At 34.8% G+C, this 26,519-nt stretch overlaps 2 long non-coding RNA genes across 2 annotated transcripts in view; one reads left to right on the top strand and one right to left on the bottom strand.

The window, feature by feature from the left end:
• The window catches only part of LOC149797452 (uncharacterized), a 32,828-nt gene extending 7,102 nt beyond the window's left edge, over positions 1 to 25,726 (top strand). The window contains exons 2-3 of the long non-coding RNA XR_016421523.1: positions 9,064 to 9,171; positions 25,661 to 25,726. This is a non-coding gene — a long non-coding RNA (uncharacterized LOC149797452). The remainder of the gene's footprint in view (positions 1 to 9,063; positions 9,172 to 25,660) is intronic.
• Positions 9,972 to 10,584, bottom strand: LOC149797453 (uncharacterized). Its single transcript, XR_016421522.1, has 2 exons — positions 10,436 to 10,584; positions 9,972 to 10,032 (listed from the first exon to the last, which is right to left on the bottom strand). It is a non-coding gene; the product is annotated as an uncharacterized LOC149797453 (long non-coding RNA).
• Positions 25,727 to 26,519: the final 793 nt, after the last annotated feature.

The raw sequence follows: 26,519 nt of genomic DNA, 5'->3' as shown, positions 1-26,519 counted from the left end.
AGTGGCCAAACTGTTGTAACACTTTTACGATGCCAGGATTTATATATGATAAAAGCTGTGGAGCGTGTGTACCTCCTTTATATGCGGGGTGGATAATTCACCACTACACGTTTGAAATTTAAATATAGGTATTTGTGATTGTTGTGCTTTTGCGCCTACACGCTCGTCAGCTTCAGTAGCAATTGCAGATGAAATGCGTTATCATCCATCACGAAGACGCTTTTATTCATCCCGATGACCTATTTGTGTATCGTCAAAACGACGAAGGTTTTGTTCAAAAGCGTCTAATACTGCAGTATGTGGGCTTTTCTTGCTCTTCGTGGTATTTGGATATTATGATCACGTGCAAATTGTTTTAGTTGTTGTGCCGTTTATGTTATTGTTGCAGCAACCGGTGGGGGATGTGATATCCTTGATGTTTCAACAGCCAATGGAACAGGTTGATCAAGTTTAACAATGCGTCTCAATATTTCAAGTCTGTCAACCTTTCGCTAGTTAGTTTTATTTAACGCCCTCGTGCGATCTCGTTTAGATGAAGCACGGTGGGCATGCTTTTATAAAGGGGAACCTTCTCTAATCAAATGGTACGTCAATAACTTGGTTCAATTTTTATTTTATTTTACCAGGAATAGAAGTTGCAGTATGTTCAGTCCTAGTTATTTACGTATTTATCTCTGTATATGTTATGTTTCTTTATGTCTGTGAGGTCACTTTTGCTTGTGTATTCACGGGCGTCGATTTATCATTTTACACGCCTGATAATATTTCTGGATAGTTCCACATGGCTAGCAAAGTTGATTACGTAATTTTACTCTGATGCTGCAGTTACGACATAGTCGAGCAACGGATCCAGTAGTAACACCAGAATATGTATCTTTTAGTATTCATAGTGGCATGTTATGCCGCAGAGTTCTTATTTTCCATTTGTGAGCATGATGCTGTCTCTTTCCCTCTTCGTTCTCTCTCTCTCTCTCTCTCTCTCTCTCTCTCTCTCTCTCTCTCTCTCTCTCTCTCTCTCTCTCTCTCTCTATCCATCTCTCTCTCTCTGTCTCAGTCTCAGTCTCTCTCTCTCTCTCTCTCTCTTCATATATACATTGATGGGCAACCTAGGGGTCTTCCCAATCTTTTTCCATTTCTTCAACCAGATTGAGTATAGATAAACGTGACGCTGTTTTATCGTCTCTGCATGAAGTGGTACACTGATAATGAGACTTGGCGGATTAAGAAATGTACACAGTCCATTTTTGCGTCTATGATATTTTGATATTGTAAATCAGGTTTATTCAAACACAAGACGCTTTATTTAAGGGATGAATATAAAACTGCAAACTTAGATGGAGATTCACCTACAAACGCCGAAATGATAAATTTCAACTTAGTATCAGCCAAAGGTATTTTGAATAACCCATCACTTAATATTATGCCAACTCGGGTACGACCAGATTTGGTGCGTTTGTAAGTAATACAATCAAATGTCAGGAAGCGTTGGTAAATTTTCTCAGTAGTATTTGTTTCATTTCCTTCTGTAATAGCTTCTGAAAATTGTTTTTCGTGCTTGGGTCGTCCCTCTTTTGTCTTGTTATACCACATTTCATAGAAAAACTAACGACTGAAAAAATCTACAAGGGATTTGGCTTGTCATTCTGTGCGACAACTACCCATCCTGTTTATTCCACTCAAAATGGATATATTTGATCAACCTCATCAATTGCGCAACAGAAGCCCCAGGATCGAGATATTCCCTCGTCTGCTATAAGGTCTCCGACCTCAGGTGTTCATCCCAACCCAGACTTCTTGAACCGGCATTTATGGATGTTATTAATATCCGCCAGTAGGAGAAAAGAGTCATCTTAATCGATGTTTCGTAATCCTCCAAATATATGGCTCTTCCAGCTTCAAGGCATGCCAATGTCAATGAAATATATTCTCACAATCTTTCACACAAGAACACTTTATGCCACTACAAGAATCCAAAGCTAAATACTAACTTGCGCCTTATTTTTTCCTCGCAGAGGTAAATGACAATATATCAACAGAGACACTATCATATATATATAATAAGTAGGCTATTCGTTCCGCGTATCTGAAATAACCCCACATGGATGAATTTGCAACTCACCACGGCTTTCATAGCTTTGAACGGTGCGATAAACACTGCATATGAGTGAAAATGTTCCCTGTTATTATTATGCAGCATCTTTGATGAAGGTTTATCGCTAATTCACCCGAATTGATGGCATATCAATATGTGGTTTCATCCAAAGTATTCTTATGATGACTAATTAGTATTAAATAGAAATGTTCCTCATGTGATGTCCAACATGGCAGCTAACGTTGCCTAGCATTTTATTATTACTACATCTCGTGAATGACGATATATATTGTCATTGGATTGTCATAGGATTTGCAACTCAGGATTGTGCAATGTATCTATATGGTTCTAAATTAATCTAGTGCCACGTCTTTGTCTGTAATATTCTCCATCTCGAAAAATTGACTTTAATACTTCAAAAACAAAGTTTAAGCAATAGTTTAGTTCAAATCATATGAAGAGGACGAGCATCCAATTATCTTGTAAAATTCAAAAATTCAAGAATATATTGTTGTCAAAATTTCACTATAAATCCAAGCCTCTATTTACAAAAATGTTATTTGTGAGCACTTTGTATTTCCAGAGAAAAATCCTTTAATTAATTAATTTGAATGAATAAATTCCAGCCCTCATGAAACATTTGAAACAGCAATAATACAATCGATTTTACTCCGATCTTATAGCACGAATAAATGGTTTTCCAGTAAAGAAGGTTATAAAAAACTAAGACATAAAATAAGAGCTAGAATGTAAGCCAAAAGTTTGTTCTCAAAAAAAATCATAGAAAATATATGTTATGTATTACTTATTTACAGAATGTACGACAAAAGTTTGTTTTCTATAAAAATCATGGAAAATATTTGTTATGTATTAGTTGTTTACAGAATTGCAAATAATCAATTATGTTGGTCCGATTGAAAACGAACTTGATTTTGAACAAAATCAAGTCCAAAATACAATTAACATTAAAATATAATTAAAAAGCAAACGCAAATCAAATATACATAACATTTTTAACTTAATATATCAATGAGAATAATTTAAACATGAAATGCAATTTAAGGAAAAATTTAAAAGGTATGGAACAAATAAGTTTTATAGATGGTAATTTTGTGCAGTACATAAAACCTAACGCTACAAGACACAATGAGATTAAAATTGATCATTAATTAACCCTGGACTAGTGGTTATTCTACTGGCAAGAAGATTATCAAATAAACTCTGTTTGCAGACAACTTGGATGCCAGATTAGACTTTATTCATTTAGAAATAGGCATATATTACCAAAAGAAGTCTTCTAGCTTCGAAATATTTTGAAAGAGAACAATGCATGATATACTTTTTTTTAAAAAAAAACAGAAAATCGGTCCTTTTGAAAACATCACTGATTTATATCCAGCTTTCAAAGATACTAGCTCTGTGACAAAGTAAGCCCTTGAGAATTATGTTGATCAAAAACTTATTCCTTTATCTGACACGTATATGATTGAGGTTTTTATTGCGGTTACTTTGATCCTCATTTGAATCAATCTAAAGGTATTGACGACAGAGCTTTTTACTGCTTTTTATTATTCTGTTTAGGGTGACAAATGATAATCCTTTGTTGTCCGACAGGAAGAAGATCATAAGATCTCCTGTTTGTTTCGTAGGGCTATTAACGAGACTGAAGCCACATAAGCACCAATGTTTATCCTGTTAAACATGGGAACCTTATGAGAAACTGGAGACCACTTATAGTACCTGCTGATGAAACGTGGTCAGCGATCTATCAAATGTTAGCTCCAAACGTGTATAGAGAGGACAATCTTAGTTTCGCCCATGAACGTCCTTGATATGGTCATTTAGTGATCAATAAAGATTTACCATAAGATCATCAATCACTTTGTTTTGCCCAAAATTAAAAGTGATGTTTGTAAATACTATAGATATTTTCATACTTGCCAAATGGAAGGAAATCCCAATCAGAAAAACGAACGACTCATCTGCAATCTATTCCTACAATTAAGGAACCATTTAGCAAAATAATGGTAGACTGTGTCGGTCCTATACCTAAGACTAAGTCAGGTATCCCATATCTGCTGACAATAATTTGTGCGTCATTACAATCTCCAGAAGCAATATCATTGAGGATTATTAAAATGTAAAAGAAGTACAATCGTTGATAAAATTTTTATTCAATTTGGCCTGTCCAAATCTGTCTAATCGGATCAGGGGTCAAATTGTATGCCTCGAATATTCCAGCAAGTTATGCATGAATTAGGCATTCAGCAGTTTGAGTCTTCTGCATGTCACTCTAAAAGACAGCGGGTTTAATAAAATAATTAATAAAAGTTTGAAAAATATGATTTGGAGATATTGATTTGATACTGGAAATGATTGGGATGAAGGCGGTCAGTTACTGATTTTCGAGGGTAGGGAATCAGTTCAAGGATCTTTAAGATTCACTCTCTTTGAACTAATTGTTCGACTTTCTGTCATGGACCATTGGATATCCTAATAGAAATATATCTAAAATGAAGATACAGAAATTAATCTTCTCGGATAAGATTCTAATTTTAAATACCTGTTGTCAAAGGCTCGTGAGGTATTAAGAACTAACGAGAACTCTAAAATTAAGGCATGATTAAAATAACGAAACAAAGGAAAGGAATTTTCAGCCTGGTGATAGCGTAGTGATGGACATGTCCATTCTACAAAACCTCTTCAGACAATGTACTATGGCCCTTACACAGTTTACATTATGCTGCTAATACTCCTTGGAGGCGAAAACAAACAACTTTGCCATACAAATAGTTAAAGGAATATGTTGATACAGATATCCAGTTTACTCATGCGGGAAATTTTGTTGTGTTGATTTCATACAATGAGGATTTGAGTGATGTAATCAATCAGATTGTAGTGACTTTAGAAAAACTAATCTTCGGAATTCAGAAACAATGATTAATCTATACCAGAAACTTCATTTCTGCAACAACAAGAAAAGATTGAATTTAAAGACATATTACATGAATACGAGCACGTGTTTCCAGATGCTCTAACACGAACAAACTCTACCATGACGGTGAAATTGTATATTCCACACCTGTGAAGCTGCATTGGTACAAGACGAATCCTCTCAAACAAGAATGTTTGAAAAAAGAAATTCAGCATTTGCTGAAGATTGATTTCAAAGAAGATGTGAAGTTGACTGGAGTTGAAAAATGTATTCTTGCACCGAAACCGGATAATACTTTACGCATGTGCACCGACGATAGAAAAGTAAATAGTATGACCAAAACAGATTCTCTGACATTGCCACGATCAACGACTCCACTGATAAGAAAGGAAATATAAATATTTTCAGATGGATTTTATCAATATAAAGTGATTCCGTTTGGAATCAAATGTTAGACTTGTACGATCCATTGTTTAAAGAACATGATTACATCTGATCAGGATAATTGTCATTACATCGATGATGCCATCTTATTACAACCTTGCCTTGAAAGATAACTTAGAGACAATTTGAAACATCTTTGGCAGCTCACTGATGCAAATTTGACTATTCATTTATCCAAAAGTGAATATTGTCATGGTTGTGATGGTTGTGTACATTTCTAGGACATATTGAGAGACATGGAAAATTTATTGTATAGATGCTAAGGTCAAGGTTATCTCTAAATTCACTATGTCTATCAGTAAAATGCAACTGATGCTATGTTTGATTATGGCTGGATACTATCGGAAATTTTGTTTAAATTTTTCCATAATTGTGTAACCCCTGACAAATTAAATGAGTAAGACAGCAGAGTTTCCTTGGTCTGAAAAAATGTCAGGAGGATTATCATAAGTTAAATGCCATTATTAAAGTGCTCAAGTTCTTCCAGCTCCAAATTTCAGCTAATCACATTATCTGTTGTTGCAAGTGATGTTAGAGTTGATGGAATATTCATTCGAGTAGATAAAATTGGTGTAGATCATCCAGTGTGCTACTTTTCTAAGAAATTTAATAAGTACCAAAGAAATTACTGCACAATCAAGTAGGAATAATGTTTCCTCTATATTAGTTTTGCTACACTCTGAAGTGTATATTATTTCAGCCCCTTCTCTGATTATTGTGTTTAGTGATCACAATCGCCTTTCTTTCGTTGGCAAAATTGTTAAACAAAATAGATTATTATGGTGAAGTTGTTATGTTTCAGGAAAAAAATACTGTTATCAGACACGTCAACGGAAAAGACAATCTAATAGCATATTCACTTTTATTTGTATAGAAATAGTATAGTGTTTCGTGTACACGTTGTGTCATTAATAAGATTTGACCCTATGCAATTTTTATACAAGTACATTCGACTAATATTTCAAATAAAGCTTTATTGCATAAATCTTTCTTTTCCTTTATAAGGGGAGATGTTAAGTATGTATAATTTGCGATATAGTTTGAGTTGCTTGTAAGGTCGTTTGTTATTATGTACGGATAATTGTATTTTCATTTGACCTTGTCCAAACTCATGCCTATTTTCTCCCTGAACTGTACAAACATTGATACTCTCTGTTAGTATAAACATTATTATCTTTAGGTTCCTTTGGAATGAACTACATTGATAATTTTCAATAGCAATCGTTGAATATCCTGGTGACCATTGATAGTGTCATCAAGGCGGCCTAACGCTTTGAAATGACACATAATGAAGAATTTGAAGATATTTGATCAACGGTTAGATGTTCGCTCACATCGCCAAAGAATATCAAGAACAACAGTGTATTTACCACCATAATAGAGACAAAGCACACGTAAGTCAATACAAATGACTATCATATAATGCAAGATCACTCATTACCTGATGAATCGTTCTGATTTATAGTGAGATATTGAATACAATTCAATCATAAATAAGTCTTCTGAGGTAAAGAGTGCTTTAAATTCCTCAGATTGAGATTGCATTTTATATTTCATTGTAATAAGAATCCAACTACAGTATTACTTAAATAATGATCACAAATGGTGTATTACCATCCATAATAAGACTAGAATTTGCACAGATTGTGCAATTGGTAAAGAGGTTTTCATATGAAGAATCAACTTTCCAGTTCAAATATTCACAGCCATTTGTAAACCGTTTTCTGCAGCATAGTTGATGCAATGAATAAACCTGTGCAAATGTCATTCATTTCCAAGAATTATATTATGATGTTGTTTCCTTCCCCATCATCGCACACCAAATCCCATCAATGCAATGGACACGTTTAGTTGCCCCTCCGTCCTTTCTCACAAATGTGTTATCACTACTCCTCCTAAACAACTTCGAGGATTGCAATTAATCCTTACACAGATGTTCACCCTATCGTCTGGTTCGTCCCAAATGAAAATAGTGCTGGGGTGATTTGCAATATATCCATCACATGGACTATTATGAAAATCTTGTTTTATCTATTCCTCCTAAACTCAATGTCTTATAACATTTTAACTAAAAGTTTATTTTACTTTATCGTTGGATGCAAATGAAATTAGTGCCGATGTTTGATAGTTTATATGGAAGGTACAGGACACGTCTTGACAATCTGGTTATCTCTACTCCACCTAAGCGCAAAGTCATCACAAAATGGAGTTCAAACAGAAGACTTCTTAGGATGCCTAGGTGGTTCTAAATTAAAAATAGATTATTTTATGATATCACCGTCTTGAAAATATTGTTTTCACTTTTCCTCATAAGTCTGGTCGTATCAATATGGGGCTTTTAGTGAAGACATCTTAGTATTTCTATTTGATTCTAAATGAACATATTACCACTCAGACATTCATTAAGTATGCCGCAGTGACAACCTTCAAGCTTTATAGCTATTTCTGCTGAACGAATGTTCATATCAGCATCTAACTTTCACCTAAAAAACTGTTATTATGCCAGGTTTTCGTAAAGAAAATGGATTGAATCAAACCTCCAATATGATTACTACAATGCACATCTTAAAAATCTCATTACCGCTCTTTCTTCAATATGGGTGGTCGTATTGGCAGTTGGCTCGCAATAACAGATTTGTTTCGATATCTTGCTGGTCATAAATGGAAATGGTGCAACGGTGTTAAACAAAATGGCATGACAGCCGACTTCAAGATCGTGTTATGGTAACTCCTTCAAAACCAAAACTCATATTAAGACAGGTAAGTCACTAAAAACTAATAATACTGTATTATTGGTTAAAAAATTAAAGTAGTGCTGTCCATGGTAGTTATCATAAAACTTGTTATTGCTAATCCTCTTACGGAGAAAGTCCTTTTCAGATAATTCTATCATCGGAACAATTCTAATGGAGGATTGTTGGTCATGAATACAAATGATGCAAGTAATTTGCAAAATGGCCGTGATGTAGATCTTGAAAATATTGTCATTTCAGTTTCTCAAAACTAAACGGATATATGAACATCGAGTTTCACTAATATATTTCCTATGCTACTTTGTTTCCTATGCTACTTTGTTTGTTGTAAGTGGGGATGGATATAGTTGTAACTGCAATATTGTTTCAACGAAGGCTGCCCCTTTCTGTTACTACCCAGTTTGAATGGAGAGGTGTATTGACATGGGATTTCACCAAGGACTTCTCAAAATGTTAACTTATGCCTAAAAGCAGAGAGAACGATCTGACATCCATAATATCAAGAACATCAGTTGTTTTGAGAATCGTACCGTTCCGGAAAATGTCAGGTTTGAAAGGAAGAAACAACGTTATGTAGAAATCCGGGAAATTCCTTTTGCCAATAGAATATCAATCCATTTTAGGGACCCTTATGGAAACATGGAATTAATGTCTATCTTCTAATGGTGAGTTCCATGTACTGCAGTCATATCGGTGATTTGATTGTCTAGTACACAATTTCAATGAAAACTTATTTTTCTCCCTTCTTCTATGCTTTTTTCTGTAATTGCCTTTGATGTCTACAACACAATCATGGATAAATTCATTTATAAATAATTTGTGTAATTCATCCTTTTCAGACAGAACTACAAAGGAAAGATCGTGAGATCTCTGTGCATCCAGACGATGGCACTTAAACTTCCAATGCTTCTTCTGAAAGCTCCTCATCTTCTAATGATGATATCTGTGTAAGCAGTGTTAATAATTGCATGTATTATTAGCATTTATATTGTACAAAATACTAAGTACTGGAACTATACAGCATGCAGTCTATCCGAGACCAAACACAATATTTCTGCATTATGCAGATTAATTTGATTTGATTTTATGAAATATGCAATATTAATGGTGTGATGTTGCAAATTGACGTATCGGTCTTATGTAAAGTCAATGAATGATGTATGTCCACCGTACATTTAAATGAAGAATATATTCTACAAATAGATATATTGCTCCAAATTCTTGTACTACTTTTGCCCTGCATGCTTAGAGTTGTGTTCTCATTATGTGATCGGACTAGTATACTAACCTTACGGCTTTTGTTAAATACACGCGTAAATGGTTAAACGTGTTGAATTGACACAAAAGGAAGGATATAAAGCTGAATAGAGTGATGCAGTACATTCACCGCAGAAGAAAAGATGTATGGATTTATCCCATATTAGAGATAATGAGAACAACAAACGTCCATGACACCATAACATAGACTAAGCATACGTAAATCAATTCAAAGGACTGTCACTTAGTGGAAGGTAGCTACCTCCCTGTTAAAAAGTTATGCAATATAGCGAGATAAAAAGAAAACTTAAATTATTTTAAATACGTCTTTTGAGGAAATGTGCGCTTTAATGTCATTAGATTTGTCATTTGATATGAAGTAATAAGAAAACGAAAACGACTATAGTATTTATACTGCCTTTCCCCTGGAGGAATTACAGTTAGCATAACCCCGAGTTCTCCAGCATCCAAGACACAAGACAACACAATGTGTTTAAATACTGTTTTTATTCGTAGGCGAGAACTCTCTTGAAATTAGGTGAGGTAAAAAGCTGTAATAAATGGAAACACAACCATTACAAAACATGAAATTACTACATCAACATATATTGAAAGTAAAAGCTTTCTTATGTCTTTCCATCCTTTTAAATTTACTAATCGAAATAATGTCCAGTATGTGCTTCCATACTTTGAAATTCAATAAGGTACATTTCCGTTAATATTTCTACCGTAGCTTAACAAAGATTGTTACTAAGAGGGTTTAAATGATGACACAAAAGGAATGTTTATGAGATGAATCTCACATAAATAAAGAGTATCGTATGCACTCGCAAACCACGTGGCATTGCGTATAGTTAACTATCCCTATGTCGTAACTTATTGTCATTTTCAATTAACATCCATATCTGAAATTAAATATACGAGGCATTAACAATAATTCATAAATTTACTCACACTGTGGTGGGCTTCAGATTCAACGAAAAGAGCTGTGAAGGCACGTTCACATTCCTGCCTGGACGTATTACAAACGAAAAATAGGAAACTGATATTTATGAAGAGTTAAAAAAGGGAGACAAATCTAAAGAACTACTGTGGCTGTTCCAACGGTAACAGCACAGTATTACTTAAGTTGTGATCACAAACGGTGCAGTTTCATCCATAATACGTCTAGAATTTGTGCAGATTATGCAAAGGGTGAAGTGCTTGTCATTTACAGAATCTATCTTCAGCAGCTGTTAAAACACTATGGTCTTATATACAGTACCAGAAAAGATCGAAAACCAGCAAGATTTCTAAAGTTCGACAAATTATTTATTACGTTGTTTACAAAATTAATTTCTCTACTAATGTGCCAAACAAATCTGAAGGCATTGTTTCGTTCAATTTTGAAGTCGGCAATATTATTTTAATGTTCCTAAGTGATCAACATATATACTTTACGACAGCTTTCTTTGCAGTATGAAATAATATATGATGTTGCAGGGGAGGAGCAGCACAAGCACCGAGAACAATTTTTTGAAGCTTTTACTAAAAGTGACGAAGCCAAACCGATTAATAAATATTACTAGCGCTATAAGAAATTTTATATTATTGAATTCCATCGAAAACCAGACACTATCCCTAGTGTTGTCGTAAGACGTTGTAATTATAGATCATTTGATCATATTTGTTCTGACATAGGGATGGAATATACTTTATTTGCGTTTGCACATGGTTTTGATAATACCGGAGATAACGAGTTATTTAATCTCAATATGCCTGTTTTAAAGTTTTGAATTATTATATAATCGAATTTTGTTATACTCACTATCAGGCCAACCTTCGAAGCATTGCATAGGAGATAAAAATGCGGTGACGGGAATATCTTAACTTTATTTCCACCAATTAGATAAACGCTTGCGTGTATGCATACAAAGAACCATGGCATTTCGACGAAATAAGTGCAAATATATCTGCCTTGAAAAATACGAACTTTGTGTCAAAAACTGATGTTAAGAATACTGTACCACATACACACAAAATGATCTTACGCCATAGTTCAGGAGACCGGTCATGTCTTAAATGTGGCGTCGGAGTCAGGTTCCATCGTAGCTCTTCTATTAATAATGCAATGGTGTAGTACATTTGCAAGACAGAGAGAACATATCCGAACTCAGAAACGCTCAGGTGCAAACAACAAACGAACTTCAAATGTAATTGCCATTTTTATCGGTAAAATTATCATATAACACCTCTTCCTCTCGAAGTTTTAATCTCCGACGATTATGTGTTCCGGTGCTCCTGCACCCTTTGCATTTAAAATGACGCCGATTCACCTGCGTCTTTTGCAATAACTGTTAGCCGAACAAAGGTTTCTGTTTTGAAAAACAGTCTAGATATTTTTTTTCTAAACCGAGTGGTTTCAGATATTTATTGGCGAATGTAACCGGGGTGGATACATCGGTGAATGCCTATTCCCCATTGTAGAAACAAGTCCTGTGTTATTTTGTATCCGGCGGTGAGTCAAATAAAGTGGGCGTTGATATCTAAGCTGCACTAATATAGTTACCAGCAACACCATAGAGTACATACTATGGTGAAAAAACACATCCTGGATATAATTACTGTGGATGTGGTATACGGCTGGATATAATTTATGATTAAAACAATCAGCAAGCTCCTGGTGAACCAACTATTTGTGGCCCTAGTAGTCAGATCCTTATTCATGTGAATACTTGGTCCTCCAAGGGTGCTTGCGAAGTTCAGGCACTTGTCGACTTTTGGTTACAGGCATTCCAAATCCTTGATACAACTTTATATTTTCGTATTTGGTACATAGTTATGCTTGGTTTTAAGACTTGTAACCAGCTTGCTGCATTCAGTGTATTTACGTCCGGATTCCAGATACAAGGACAGACACGTACCAAGCACCGAATGCGCTTCAGCAAAAATAGATTGTGCATAATGTAAAGTCTCTTAATCATCTTCAAAATAATTATATGTGGTCACTGTTATTGTAATTTAGCACGTGTTTGAAAAGAGATGGTTCAACTGAAAACCACCAACAAGTAACGGTTGCATCATACCCAACCAAAGAGGTTATTGATATGTTGATACAAACTGCAACTGTTAGAGGCAGTGACTTCATAACCGTTTATGTTTGGGTTGTTTGCACAAACGTGTCTGAGACAGGCATGTAATTTCCGCCCAGAGGTGATTCCGCGACAAACAAATATAAGTCAATATTGGTGAGCAATTTCAATCCAATTTTGATTTGATTTTGGACAACAAAGCATCCCGAGCCATACCCAGCGATGAAAAGTCATGTGTAGGTTCTAACATGTGCATGTACACGTCACTATCATGAAATTCGTCAAACATATCAGATAGCAACAACGCAGCGCAGATTCAAATCGTGATGATCACCCATGTCTTTTGCATTCGAATGCGGTCCAAACATTGTTTGCCTGCGCGTAACCTTTTTTTAAATACCTTCAAGTGTCAGCGATGACTGAAAATGTCTCCATCGGTGGCAAATGAGTTTCAGCAAATTCATCACAGTTACTTATGTACTTGTATGGATACACACCTTTCCTCAGTGATGGTTGGACAGGATCTACGAGTGGATGCAAAGTTATCCGCCGTTAGATTCCACAATACCTTCTTTATTAACGACTGCAGAAACTTTAGCCCAGCCTGAATGTCATGTGTATGTTTCGTGTTGATGGTGACCACGCTAATTGATGAGGATGTTGCCCTGCCTACTACTTTCATTATTAAGTAGTCATGAATCACACACAGTGCACGCAGTACCTCAGGGATTTCTCTTTTGTTGAGATGAGATAGCATGTGTTGTGTGCAGCACCTCTATGCACGTCAATGATTTGACGGTGATCACGAAATTGTGGCATCTTTGGACGGAAAAACCGTCTCACTAACAGCTACATCTCAGATCCGGCAATTAGTGTCATCGGAAAACTCATGAATGTTATCATCGGTCATAATCACCAGTATCGGTCAATAGAGCTGTTGTCTCTTCCATTGATTTGAGAAATATGTAAACAGTGTATTTTAGCAGCGCCATTGGTACGATACCTTATCGGTGGTTCAGTTTGCCATCTCACCTAATAGCTCTGTAACGAATACTGCATGCGACTTGTTCAGCTACGTGTCTTGTTTGGTCATTATTGGACGTATTTGCGCCTTTGAAAGCAGTGTTTTTACACTGGAATCTTGTGACATTTAAATTGCGCATAGATAATATAGGGGACTTTTATCTATCGGTGCACTGCAGTAAATCTAAAAATCTTTTACTCGTTCTGACATTATTATTTGTTGAAGGTTCTCGCTGACACCACAACAGTACAGTAAAATTCATAGTTGCTCAGCAGTGCTGGATCCTAAATGCTTTCATGCAATTTCTTCATTTAAAGTTCTTACGTACGTGCATGCAGTGCGGTATTTTATGAGACAGGTCTTAAGGATCATTAGCAGGAATTATTATATGCTCATTTTTTCCCGTTAACTTTACATTATAAGAATCGTTCAATATTGTACGATATTGCACACCTTCATATTGCATCCACGCGCAGGACACGTATGCCCAACAGTGTATTAGGAACTACTTTGTAAACAAATCATGTACATTGGCATAGTAGGCGCAATACGTTTTGGTTGATTAAATTTGCTTCTGAATGAACTAAACCAGATGTTTCGTGGACTCCAACTTACCAACTGCTTTGCTACATTCCACGATAACTTTTGATACATTGTTTCAGATTTTGCGAAATAACCCAGATTTCATAAAATTGCTTGGTACCAACAAATAAAATGCAAGCTATAAAAGCATACACTGTCTCCCTTAGCTAGTAATACGAATGGCAACTAAAATATTTACATACAGTATACATCCAGAATTTCCTTAAAATGTACATTCTTAGTCCTTCAAATCCGAATTACGTGAGCCATGTCATGAGTTCTCAAGCTTGATTACATATTTCGAATTTGTACTGTAATTTTGACTATCATCCAATTCATGTACATCTTCCTTACTGCACTCAAAATGAAATAAACATTAAATTGAATAGCGTTCTTTTGATAAATGCAACTCAAACACTTTATATTTTCCCACATTATGATTTCAAATAGTCAATGACAGAAGAAAAACACTTGCAAATGTAAACACGCTTCCCCTGCGCTGCTTCAGTCCGATGTATTTCATGTACAATTTGCACAGATGAAACAAGTCTAAAATCACGAACCTTCGTAAAATTGAAACAAAATACCAAAATCTATTCATTCCAGATAAAAATGAAAAAGCTGTTGTAATGCGCATTCATTCACAATATGACTGCAAATTTCAATTTTAACTAGATAAACCATTGTCTTTCTAAAGTTATTTCGAGCGCACGACTGAGTTCAAATTTATCTGGGCGGAATTATGTGCGCATTGATAATGCTGTTGTTGTGTAATGATGAATCTGCGCTTAGGTTGAAATAAGGCATACATTCATATACCTTGTTTCTTGTTGTGTATATTGTTTCACAAAGACAGTTTTATTCATCCCGTTTACATGTTTGTTTATCGTCAATACGAAGGTTTTCTTTAAGAGCGCCTAATGCTGAGCTTGTTGGTATTTGGATATTATAATCAAGTTGGAAGTGGTTTCGTTGCTGTACCGTTTCTGCTGTTGTTGCAGCAACCGGTGGGGGATGTGATACCCTTGATGCTGCAGTAGCCAGTGGAACAGATTCATCAAATTCGACAATGTGTCTCAATATTTTCAAGTATGTCAATCTTTCGCGTACCGATTGTTCGTAGTAATTAATTCCTTTGTGTGGTCTCAATTAGCTGAGGCACGGTAGACATATGTATTTCTTAGTATTGATAGTGGCATGTTCTGCCGCAGAGTTGGTATTTTCCCTTTGTGAGCGTTAAACTCTCTCTCTCACTTTCTTATCTCTGTCTTTGTCTCTGTCTGTCTCTCTGTCTCTCTCTCTCTCTTTCTTATTTCTCTATCTCTGTCACTGTCTCTGTCTATCTATGTCTCCATATATATATATATATAGATAGATAGATAGATATAGATATAGATATAGATATCAATGAGCAACCTAATGGTCTTAACAATCGTTTTCCATTTTTACAACCAGAGTGAGCATGGATACCGCCAGCCGATGTTTTTTTCCTCATCTGCATCAAGTGGTAAAATGAGTTCATGTCGAGACTACGATAATTCGATGTTGCAAACCATGTTTTCTATAATGAAAAAAAAACATGGCGCGTGTATTTCTGTATCAATATAAAACTTTGCAAACGTAGATGTAGATTCACATGCAAACGTGGAAAAGAACATTTTTAACTTAGCATCAGCCTAAAATATTTTAAATGACCCATCACTTAACATTACGCCAACTCTAGTACATCCATATTTAGTACTTTTGTATGTAATAACATCAAATGTCCCTGGGCTTTGGCAAAATTCCTCAGTAATTACTGCTTCATCGCTTTCTATAATGGCTTCTGAAAAAAATGGTATATGCTTGGGTCGCCCCTCTTCTGTATCGTTATACCACATTTCATTAAAATAATGTAGACTGGTGGGTTTAGATAACATTCCTATAATAATACCGAAAAACATTAATCTAATTGGTATGCTTTTGAATGTCGTATCCATTACAACTAGACCATTTGCTAAATTATCAGAAGATCCAGACATTATTTTAGACGTAGTGGGTGATTTCATCAGACACCATATTTCTTCTTGCACAATAAAATGCAAATAATTTTATCTTCATACGCCTGGCCTAGTTGATTCCGCTCCATTTATATGATCGCTCACAAGTTAATCAATTTATTAATGAATTCAAGAAATATTTTATCAGATCTTGGACTCTGTTCAGCAATGTTGTGTTTGATACAACTATGATTCAGCTTTCACAGGCACTTCCTATGTTGAGTTTGTGAGTAAAAACACTAGTATTTGACATTCAGCTTTTGGGGGAAAACACATCAGGGACCACTCCCAAAAATGTGATAATATCGACAATTACTCCATTTGTAATTTACTAAATACTACTTTTGGCACAGAAGGGTTGTGCCAACGAGCGTGCTAAAAATATTCCAGCATTTTGTTTCTAAATTAACAAAATGAATTTCATTGTATCTCGATGCAGATTGATAACTTGTTTTAATTTCGACGAAAAAAATACATTGCTAAGTTGAATTAAAATAGCTTCTCTCTCCCTCTCTCAATGTTTATCATGTAAGATAAACTGTTTTAGTTACAGATCTGTCGTTTACAGGGAATGATGTAATTACGCAGTGTGTTATGCATAGCTTGGGAATACTGTTCGATTCAGAAGCTGCTGCTTAGTAATAGCCACTGTAATAATCATACAGCCTCTAAAATGTGTCTACATTTTGTTCACTATTGTAGATACGAATATTAAACATCGGCGGGTTGCATATTAAATATAGCTTGTTTAAAAACATATAGAAGATAGAGGTTGTGAAATATCACAGAATCAAACGGATTTAAAAGGCAATTCGGCACTTTACCACTACTCGAAGGAAAGTAACGAAAACTACCAAATTTCGTCCATCGCGGAGACTACGAAATACGTGAGTACCTGCAGGAAGCATGAATTCACGTCCCTATTTGCACATATTCTAAAGTGTCATGTGATTCTCCTACAGGGAAAGCTACTAGATACAAACTTGAAGTTTAGTTATATATTTTAGCAGTACATGACTTAATTTGTAGCCGTCCTGTTCATTATCAGCCGCCTTGTCAGCAAAGACATCTCCAGCATCGGAACAATGCAACATTTTGCTCATCCAGATCTTCATCTCCACATTCAAATAGATAGAGTATGTTTTACACAGGAACGATAATTCAAGTTGTACTATTGTGGGTTCTTTGGCAATGCGGAACAATTAAATGCACTAGTAAATTCTTCTGGTGTTGCTCAATGGTTTTGTGGTCCAAAATGGAGAGCAAACATTTGACAATTGAACTAAATTTCAAAATCTGGACCATATAAGGTTCTATCGTGAAATAGGAAACCTCAGGTGACTAAAATGGAGGATACCTCTGAAAGTACTATTTCCTGCAATCACAATATATATGAATACGAACAAAAGACTAGCGGGACTAAATCTCCTACTATTTACGGACGCCAGTCTGTTGTGGAGCCAATCAGGTTCATTTTCTAGATTTCAACATTCTTGTGATGAAAACTGTTATGAAGTCTATTCATTGATGGCTGGAAAACCTATATGGGATTTGAGTTGTCATTCTGTGCGACAACTGTTTATTCTGTTTCCTCCACTCAAAATGGATATTTTGGATCAACTTCATCACTCGCGCAACAGAAGCTCCAAAATCGAGATATGCCCTCGTATACCATAAGCAACTCCGACGGCAGGTGTTACACCCCAACCCAGATTTCCTGAACCTGCATTTATGGATCTTATTAATGTACGCCAGTAGGAGAAAAGGGTCATCTTATTAGATGTTGCGTAATCCCCCAAAGATATGGCTCCTCTCTTCCAGCTTCAAGGAATGCCAATGTCAATGAAATATATTCTCACAGTCTTGCGCACAAGAACACTTCATGCCACTACAAGAATCCAAATATTAAAACTAACTTCTATACGCTCTTTGTATACATAACAGAGAGCACCAATCACAACTCGCGACGCCCCTCTTTTTATTACCAAATACAGGTACTGGTCATGGCTAATCAGACTTTGATAATAATTTGTCTCATTTGCATCCCTCATCGTAAGATTATCTACAGGACCCATTTCGAGACCTGAAGTGGTACTTATGGAAGACCTAACCTTGTGTTAAGGGATATCGCGCCTTATTTTGTCCTCGCATAGGGAAATGACAATATATCAACAGAGACATTGTCATCATGATACAGGGGTGTATTTGTTCCACTTATCTGAAATAACCCCACATGGATGAATTTGCTACTTACCTCGGTACTCGTAGTTTTCACCGGTGCGATAAACATTGAATATGCGTGCAAATGTTCCCTGTTATTATCATGCGATGGGATCGAGATCCAGTTTTTATCTCACAGATCTTTTATCCTAAAAGGGGATCTTGATATGTAGTGACCTATAGTTGTGGTGCAAAAGTTACCTTCGCGAATCACTCGAGATCTTCATAACGACACGACTTCACCACTTCAGATGGATTTGAGGGAGGTAAAGATCTGTTCTTTTAAGTCGCTCCCCGGCTTATGGACTCTATCTTCTAGGAGGGTTATTTAGAATCTGTCGTTGATTCCTCAATCGACTGGAGATAATCTCTTCGGGGTAAGATGGGTGTATCTTCATCCAACTATTACTTATTCTCGTAAGGTATTTTGAGCAGATAAATTATTTTCAAGAAGGAACGATTTTCTTTCCTAAAATATGTTTCTTTCATAACAACTTGCGAGATCATAATATACGTACAACATCACAGCCTCCCTGCAGTTATACCAATATGGACAACGTGCCTTCATCTACTGTAAAAACAGAATATTTCACGGGATATGGCGTCAAAACAAACATCAAGGAGAGAACCCTCTAACTGACTGCCACCTTGGTAGCCTTATCACTTCCAGCTTTGTAGTCAAAATTTTTTATTATGGGAGGGTTCAGTTTGGGATCTAATAGTAGTAGATCTCCATAGTATTATGATCAATGAAGTATTATCGAGATCAATAGATTAATAAAAATATAGTATCTTAAAATATCTTCGTTACCATTGCAAGTTTCGTCAGGAAATATATAAGAGGGTCGATGTAAATAAACCCGTAAATATAAAGAAAATACCTAATATTTTGAACAGACTCTACGAAAAATATTCGAACGCAAGTGATTAGAGTTCAACTGTTCGTCCACCTAGACTAGCTTTACAGTTATCCAAAATTAGAAGTGCCTGAGAATCACTAAAATCATTAATTGTTTTGAACATTATAATAATTATTAGTCACAGGTGCAGAAATAAAACAAATATCACTTAAAGAAAGCACATGTCATCCCTGACCAATGTATCCGAATTTAATGATATATTGGAAACATACAATCATCTGAAGCAAGTTTTTTTTTTTTTTTTATAAACAGTTTGCTTATATTTAATCAGAGTTATCAAGTGATACTGTTACGACTCTAAGGTCCTAAACTTAATAGCAAAACGAAGAAAAGCCAGCAACTTTTCGAAACTTTAACAAATAATTTATTATCCAAGTTTAAAAGACAAATGTAAGAGAAACTTAAAATATTGTGATTTAAATCCAAAATAATGATGAAAGGCCTATCAAAAGTCCAGAAAAGAGTGTACCCAATAAATTCCAAGACATGCATGTGATATTCTAATGTACAACAATCACTTAATATGCCGAAGTGCCAAACGGTTTGCTGTATCACAATGGCGGTCCAGAATTCCACTGAATGAAATCGAAATTATAAAAATGTAACGTGGTGAAAATGGTCATATATAACACTTTGTAATTCTTATAAATAATTTATTAAATTATTACGTTCAAATCTGAACACAACATTACATGTTTCTGTTGCTGGTAAATGATCACTGCAATCTTCAGTCATGGAGAAATATTAAACACAATATAGGCATATATAACACTATGAATTACATACAGAGTATAGTGCTGATCTAATGTCCAGTAGCAAACAAGGGAGTATTGTTATTGCTGCCGCTTACGAATAAAACGTTTCTCTGGCGTAATATTATCACTAGTAGGATTATTATGATATGTACTTAAATCTAAATACAAATTATGTCACTAAGACTGTCAATACGGCCACCACAGAAGCCATCTTGGAAATTATGATATCTCAAGTTCTCCTGACTAATCGTCATATCGATGCAAGGTTTTCATTGTTATGTTTTGTTAGTCCGAATTGAAAATAGCGCATATCAGATATATAACTTGGCCACAATAGAGACAATCTTGATAATCTACTTGTCGCCACTTGAACTCAACATAAATCCAAACTGACATGGCCTTGACACAAAAAACTACTTTTTATCATTAGCTGGTCCTAAATCTGATATCTAATATTGCCATCACATCGGTAGGTTTGATGAATGTTTATCGTTAACTCACCCGAATTGATGGCCATATCAATAGGTGGTCTTCATTAAAAGCATTCATATGATGACTATTGGTATTATATATAAATGTTCCTGATCTAATGTCCAATATCGCAGCTAAAAGTGCCCTGCATTTCAATATTACTACGCCTTGTGAATGACAATATATATTGTCATAAGATTGTCAGAGGATTTGCAACACAAAACTGTGCAATGTATATAGCCGGTTCCAAATGAATCGAGCGCAACTTACTCGTCTGTAATATTCTCAATCTCGAACAAATGATTTTCACATTTCAAAACAAAGTTTTATTTCATAATTTAAGGAAAATCGTATCCAAAGGACGAGACCCCAATTATGTTGTAAAATTCAACAATCCAAACATATATTGTTGTCTAAATTTCAGTATAAATCGAAGCCTCTATTTCCAAAAATATAATTTGTGAGCACTTTGTATATCCAGGAAAAAATAACTTGAATAACTGAATTCCAGTTCTCATGAAAGAATTGGAACAGCAATAGTACAACTGATTCTGCTCAGATTTTATAGCACGAATAAATAATTGCCCCAGTAAAGAAGATTATATAATAAATCTTAGACACAAAATAAGAGCTAGAATGTAAGACAAAAGCCTCTTTCTAGAAGTATCATATAAAATATTTGCTATGTATTAGTTGTTTACAGAAGTGCAATGAATCACTGAATCAGGCCCGGTCGAAAATGAACTTGATTTTGTTGAAAGTCAAGTCCAAAATAAAATTAACAATAAAACATATTTAAAAAAAACAAATAACAAACAAATATCCATAATATTTTATAAATTAATATATCAATGAGATTAATTTAGACATGAAAGGCAATTTAAAGAAAAAGTAAAAATGAAAGGAGAAAAAGATTATATTCGTAGTAATTTTGTACAGTACATAAAACCTAACGTTCCAAATCATAGATGAATTAAAATTGTTCATCAAATGTCCTAGACTGGTGGCTGTTGTACTGGAAAGAAGATTATCAAATAATCCCCGTTGGTAGACAAATTGGAAGTCATATTGGACTATAAGCATTTAGAAATCGGCAGATGTAACTAAAAAATCTCTTCTTGATTAATCAGTTCGATATATTTTGAAAGAGAAAAGTGTATGATATACTGTCTTGAAAAACCAGAAATACGATCCCATTAACACAGTCACAGATTTATACCCGCTTGCGCAGTTACTAGCTCTGTGACAGAGAAAAATATTTCAGAATTATATTGATCATGAAATTATTCCTTTAGCTAACACGTGTATAGATGTGATTTTTATTGAGGCCACTTTGCTCCTCGTTTGGAACAATCTGGAGGTATCATGACAGTGATCCTCTTTTTACTGCTCATTTTCTTTATTAAAATCGGGGCGATAAACAACAATCACCAGCTGTCCAACAAGAAAGAGATCATAAGATCTACTTGTTTCAGAGGGCTATTAGCCACACTGAAGCCTCTTTAGCACCTATTTGTACAATGTGAAAAATGGGGAACTTATGATAAACTGGAGACCAACTGAAGTACCTGCTGATGAAAAGTGGTCAGTGGTCTATTAAATTGTAGCTCCAAAGGCACCTTAAGAGGAAACTCTTAGTTTAGCCAATGAAAGTTCTTTGATTGGTTATCTAGGGATCAATAAAGAGGTATCATACGATCTTGAATCACTTGTAATGGCCCAAAATTAAAATTGATGTTTGTAAATACTATAGATCTTGTTACACTTGCCAAATGTTAGGACAACCCAATCAGACGATACATAAGGCTCATCTGAAACCTATTACCACATTTAAGGAACCATATAGCAGAATAATGGTAGACTGTATCGGTCCTTTACCTAAGACCAAGTCAGGTAACCAGTATTTGCTGACAATAATTTTTCGTCCTTAACATTTCCAGAAGCAATTCCTTTGAGGATTATTAAAACTTGACAAAGGCAAAAGCGTTCAGAAGAATCTACTCAATTCGGCCTGCCCAAATCTGTCCAATCGGATCAGGGGTAAAATGTAATGTTTGAATATTCCAGCGAATTAGACATTCAGCAATTCAAGTCTTCTGACTATCATCCTGAAAGCCAGTGAATGTTTTAAAATAATTACCAAACTTTGAAAAATCTGATTTGGACATATTGATTTGATACTGGACATGATTAGGATGAAGGCGCTCATTTACTGTATTTTGGAATCAGTTCAAGGATCTTTAAGATTCAGTGCCTCTGAACTAGGTTTTTGACATTCTGTCGTGGACAACTGAAGATCCTAACAGAAATTTATTGCAAATGAAGATACAGAAATTAATCTTCTTGGAAAAGATTCTAATTTTAAATACATATTGTCAAAGGCTCGTAAGGTAGTAAAACCTAATCTGGACTCTTCTCAGTCAAAATTAAAATTAATGTATGACAAAATGACAAAGGAAAGGAATTTTTAGCCTAGTGATAGCGTAGTGATGGACATGCCCATTCTACCTCTTCAGACTTTGTACTATGGCCCTTACACAGATTAAAAGAAAGAAAACGATTTACACTATGCTGCTGATACTCCTTATAGGCGAAAACAAACAACTTTGCCATACAAATAGTTAAAGGAGTATGCTGATACAAATATCCAGTTTACTCATGCGGGATATTTTGTTGTGTCGGTTTCACACAATGAGGATTTCAGTGATGTAATCAATCAGATTGTAGTGACTTTAGAAAAACTGATCTTTGTAATTCAGAAACAATGATTAATCTGTACCAGAACGTCATTTCTGCAACAAGAAGAAAAGATTGAATTAAAAGATGTTTAACTTGAATACGAGCATTTGTTTGCTGATGCTCTAACACGAACAAACAAAATCTACCATGACGGTGAAACTGTATATTCCACACCTGTTGAGCTGCATTCGTACAAGACGAACCCTCTCAAAAAGGAATGTTTCAGAAAAGAAATTCAGCTTTTTGCTGAAGATTGATTTCAAAGAAGAGGTGAAGCTGACTGGAGTTGACAAATGTATTCTTGAATCGAAACCAGTTAATACTCTACGCATGTGCACCGACTATAAAAAAGTGAATAGTGTGTCCAAAACAGATTCACTTTCATTGCCAAGATCAACGACAGCGTTGATAAGGTAGGAAATGTAAATATTTCCAGATGAATTTTATCAATTTAAATTGATTCCGTTTGGAATGAAATGTTTGACCTGTACGATTCAATGTTTAATGAACATGATTACGTCTGATCCGGATAATTGTCATTACGTCGATGATGTCATCATATACAACGAGGCCTTGAAAGATAACTTAGAGACAATTTGAAAAATATTGGCAGCTCACTGATGCAAATTTGACAATTCATTTATCCAAATGTGAGTTTTGTCATGCTTGTGTACATTTCTAGGACATATTGCGGGACAAGGAAAATTTATTTTATAGATGCTAAGGTCAATATTATCTCTGACTTCCCTATGCTTATCAGTAAAACCCAACTGATACGATGTTTGATTATGGCTGGATACTATCGGACATTTTGTTCCAATTTTTCCATAATTGTGTGACCCCTGACAAATTAATTGAGTAAGAAAGCAGAGTTTCCTTGGTCTGCATAAATGTCAGGAGGATTACGATAAGTTTAATTTCATTATTAAAGTGCTCAAGTTCTTTCAGCTCCAAATTTCAGCCAATCAAGTTATTTGCTGTAGCAAGTGATATAAGAGTTGGTGGAATATTCATTCGAGTAGACAAAATTGGTGTAGATCATCCAGTGTGCTACTTTTCTAAGAAATGTAATAACTACCAAAGCAACTACTGCACAATCGAGTAGGAAATTTCCGCTTCTATATTGGCTTTGCTACACTCTGAAGTGTATATTATGTCAGCCCCTTCTCTGATTATTGTGTTTAGTGATCGCAATCGCCTTTCTTTCGTTGGCAAAATTGTTAGACAAAATAGATTATTGTGGTGAAGTTGTTATGTTTCAGGAATAAAATACTGCTATCAGACACGTCAACGGAAAAGACAATCTAATAGCATATTCACTTTTATTTGTATAGAAATAGTATAGTGTTTCGTGTACACGTTGTGTCATTAATAAGATTTGACCCTATGCAATTTTTATACAAGTACATTCGACTAATATTTCAAATAAAGCTTTATTGAATAAATCTTTCTTTTCCTTTATAAGGGGAGATGTTAAGTATGTATAATTTGCGATATAGTTTGAGTTGCTTGTAAGGTCGTTTGTTCATTGCATGTTATGGATACTTGTATTTTCATTTGACCTTGTCCAAAATCAAGCCTATTTTCTATCTGACCTGAATCATTGATTCTTTTGAAAATCCTGTACGCAACTAATGCATAGCTAAAATCTTCTCTATGAATATAGGTTAAAAATTGCAATTCTTATCTTGGCCTGAGTCGAGGACATTGTGTTTACCATGTTCTTTGTTATAATATTAATAACAAACTTTCTAATTATAACTAAGACCTGTCTAGAAATGTACTTTCTTCATGCATTATGGCTTTTCTCTTATGTCGTAGATTTCTATATAATCTTGTTTACTGGAAACATTATTTATTAGTGCTGTAAGTTCCGAGCTGAGTCAGTTGTATTATTGTTGGTCTAAGAATTTCATGTGGGCTAGAATTTGTTATTCAAATTATTTAATTCAAGTTACTCTTCTTTGGAAATACAAAGTGCTGATAAATAATATTCTTTCAAATATAGACATGTTTGTTGTGAAATTCAAACAAGAATATAATATTGCATTGTCTTATTGTGATTCGACAAAAGGGAACAGGCCATCACTGGCACATCAACACTTCCATCATTGGATCTATTTCGGAATACTACTAACGTTTATTCAGAATTTTAATCTTTAGCATTTTGATTAATAATTGTATAATTATTTGTGATTAATTCGCAATACCGTAAGTTTTTTCATGTTTCAGATACTTTTTAGGGAAATAAATTATTATTGTATTTTATGAAGCTTGTTGCTTCTTACTGTTTTATGTTCCTCATTTTAAGACCATAGAGTGGTAACAAAAACAATTTTTGTAACTCATCTGTTTTAGACACAACCAGTAACGATTGAAGAGATATATGAGGTAGTTCCTGCATTTACTTCTGATGATGTCCTTGTAAGTTTTTTTAAAACTCTTTATTGTAATTATAGCATTAATATTTCACAAAAGGACAAGTTTGATAGCTATCCAGCATGCATTATGCACTGAGACTAGATGCAAGGCTCAATAGTGTGCTCCTTAGTTGTATTGTTTATTATGAAATATGCAACAATAATGATAAGATGTTGAAAACTGATATGTATGACTGATGTAAAGCCAATAAATGATGCACATAATTCATCTGTGCTATTTTAAGTCAAGGACCATTTCGGCAAACTTATATGCTAATCCTATATCGTGCTATAGGTTTGGTCTGCATACTAAGAGCTGTGTATCCATTTCGTGATCGGACAAGTACAGACGTAACACAGCTAAAAGGTAGAGTGCAATGATATATATGTTCTACCTAACAAATTTACAAACATTCATACTCTCTATGTTAGTATAAACATTATTATCTTTAGGTTCCTTTGGAACGAACTACATTGATAATTTTCAATAGCAATCGTTAAATATCCTGGTGACCATTGATAGTGTCATCAAGGCGGCCTAACGCTTTGAAATGACACATAGTGAAGAATTTGAAGATATTTGATCAACGGTTAGATGTTCGCTCACATCGCCAAAGAATATCAAGAACAACAGTGTATTTACCACCATAATAGAGGCAAAGCACACGTAAGTCAATACAAATGACTATCATATAATGCAAGATCACTCATTACCTGATGAATCGTTCTGATTTATAGTGAGATATTGAATACAATTCAATCATAAATAAGTCTTCTGAGGTAAAGAGTGCTTTAAA

Source organism: Sinohyriopsis cumingii, chromosome 6 (genome assembly GCF_028554795.1).
Source record: "Sinohyriopsis cumingii isolate HCF-2022 chromosome 6, ASM2855479v2, whole genome shotgun sequence".
Classification (NCBI taxonomy): Eukaryota; Metazoa; Mollusca; class Bivalvia; order Unionida; family Unionidae; genus Sinohyriopsis; species Sinohyriopsis cumingii.
This window is presented reverse-complemented; position numbering and strand designations above follow the sequence as displayed.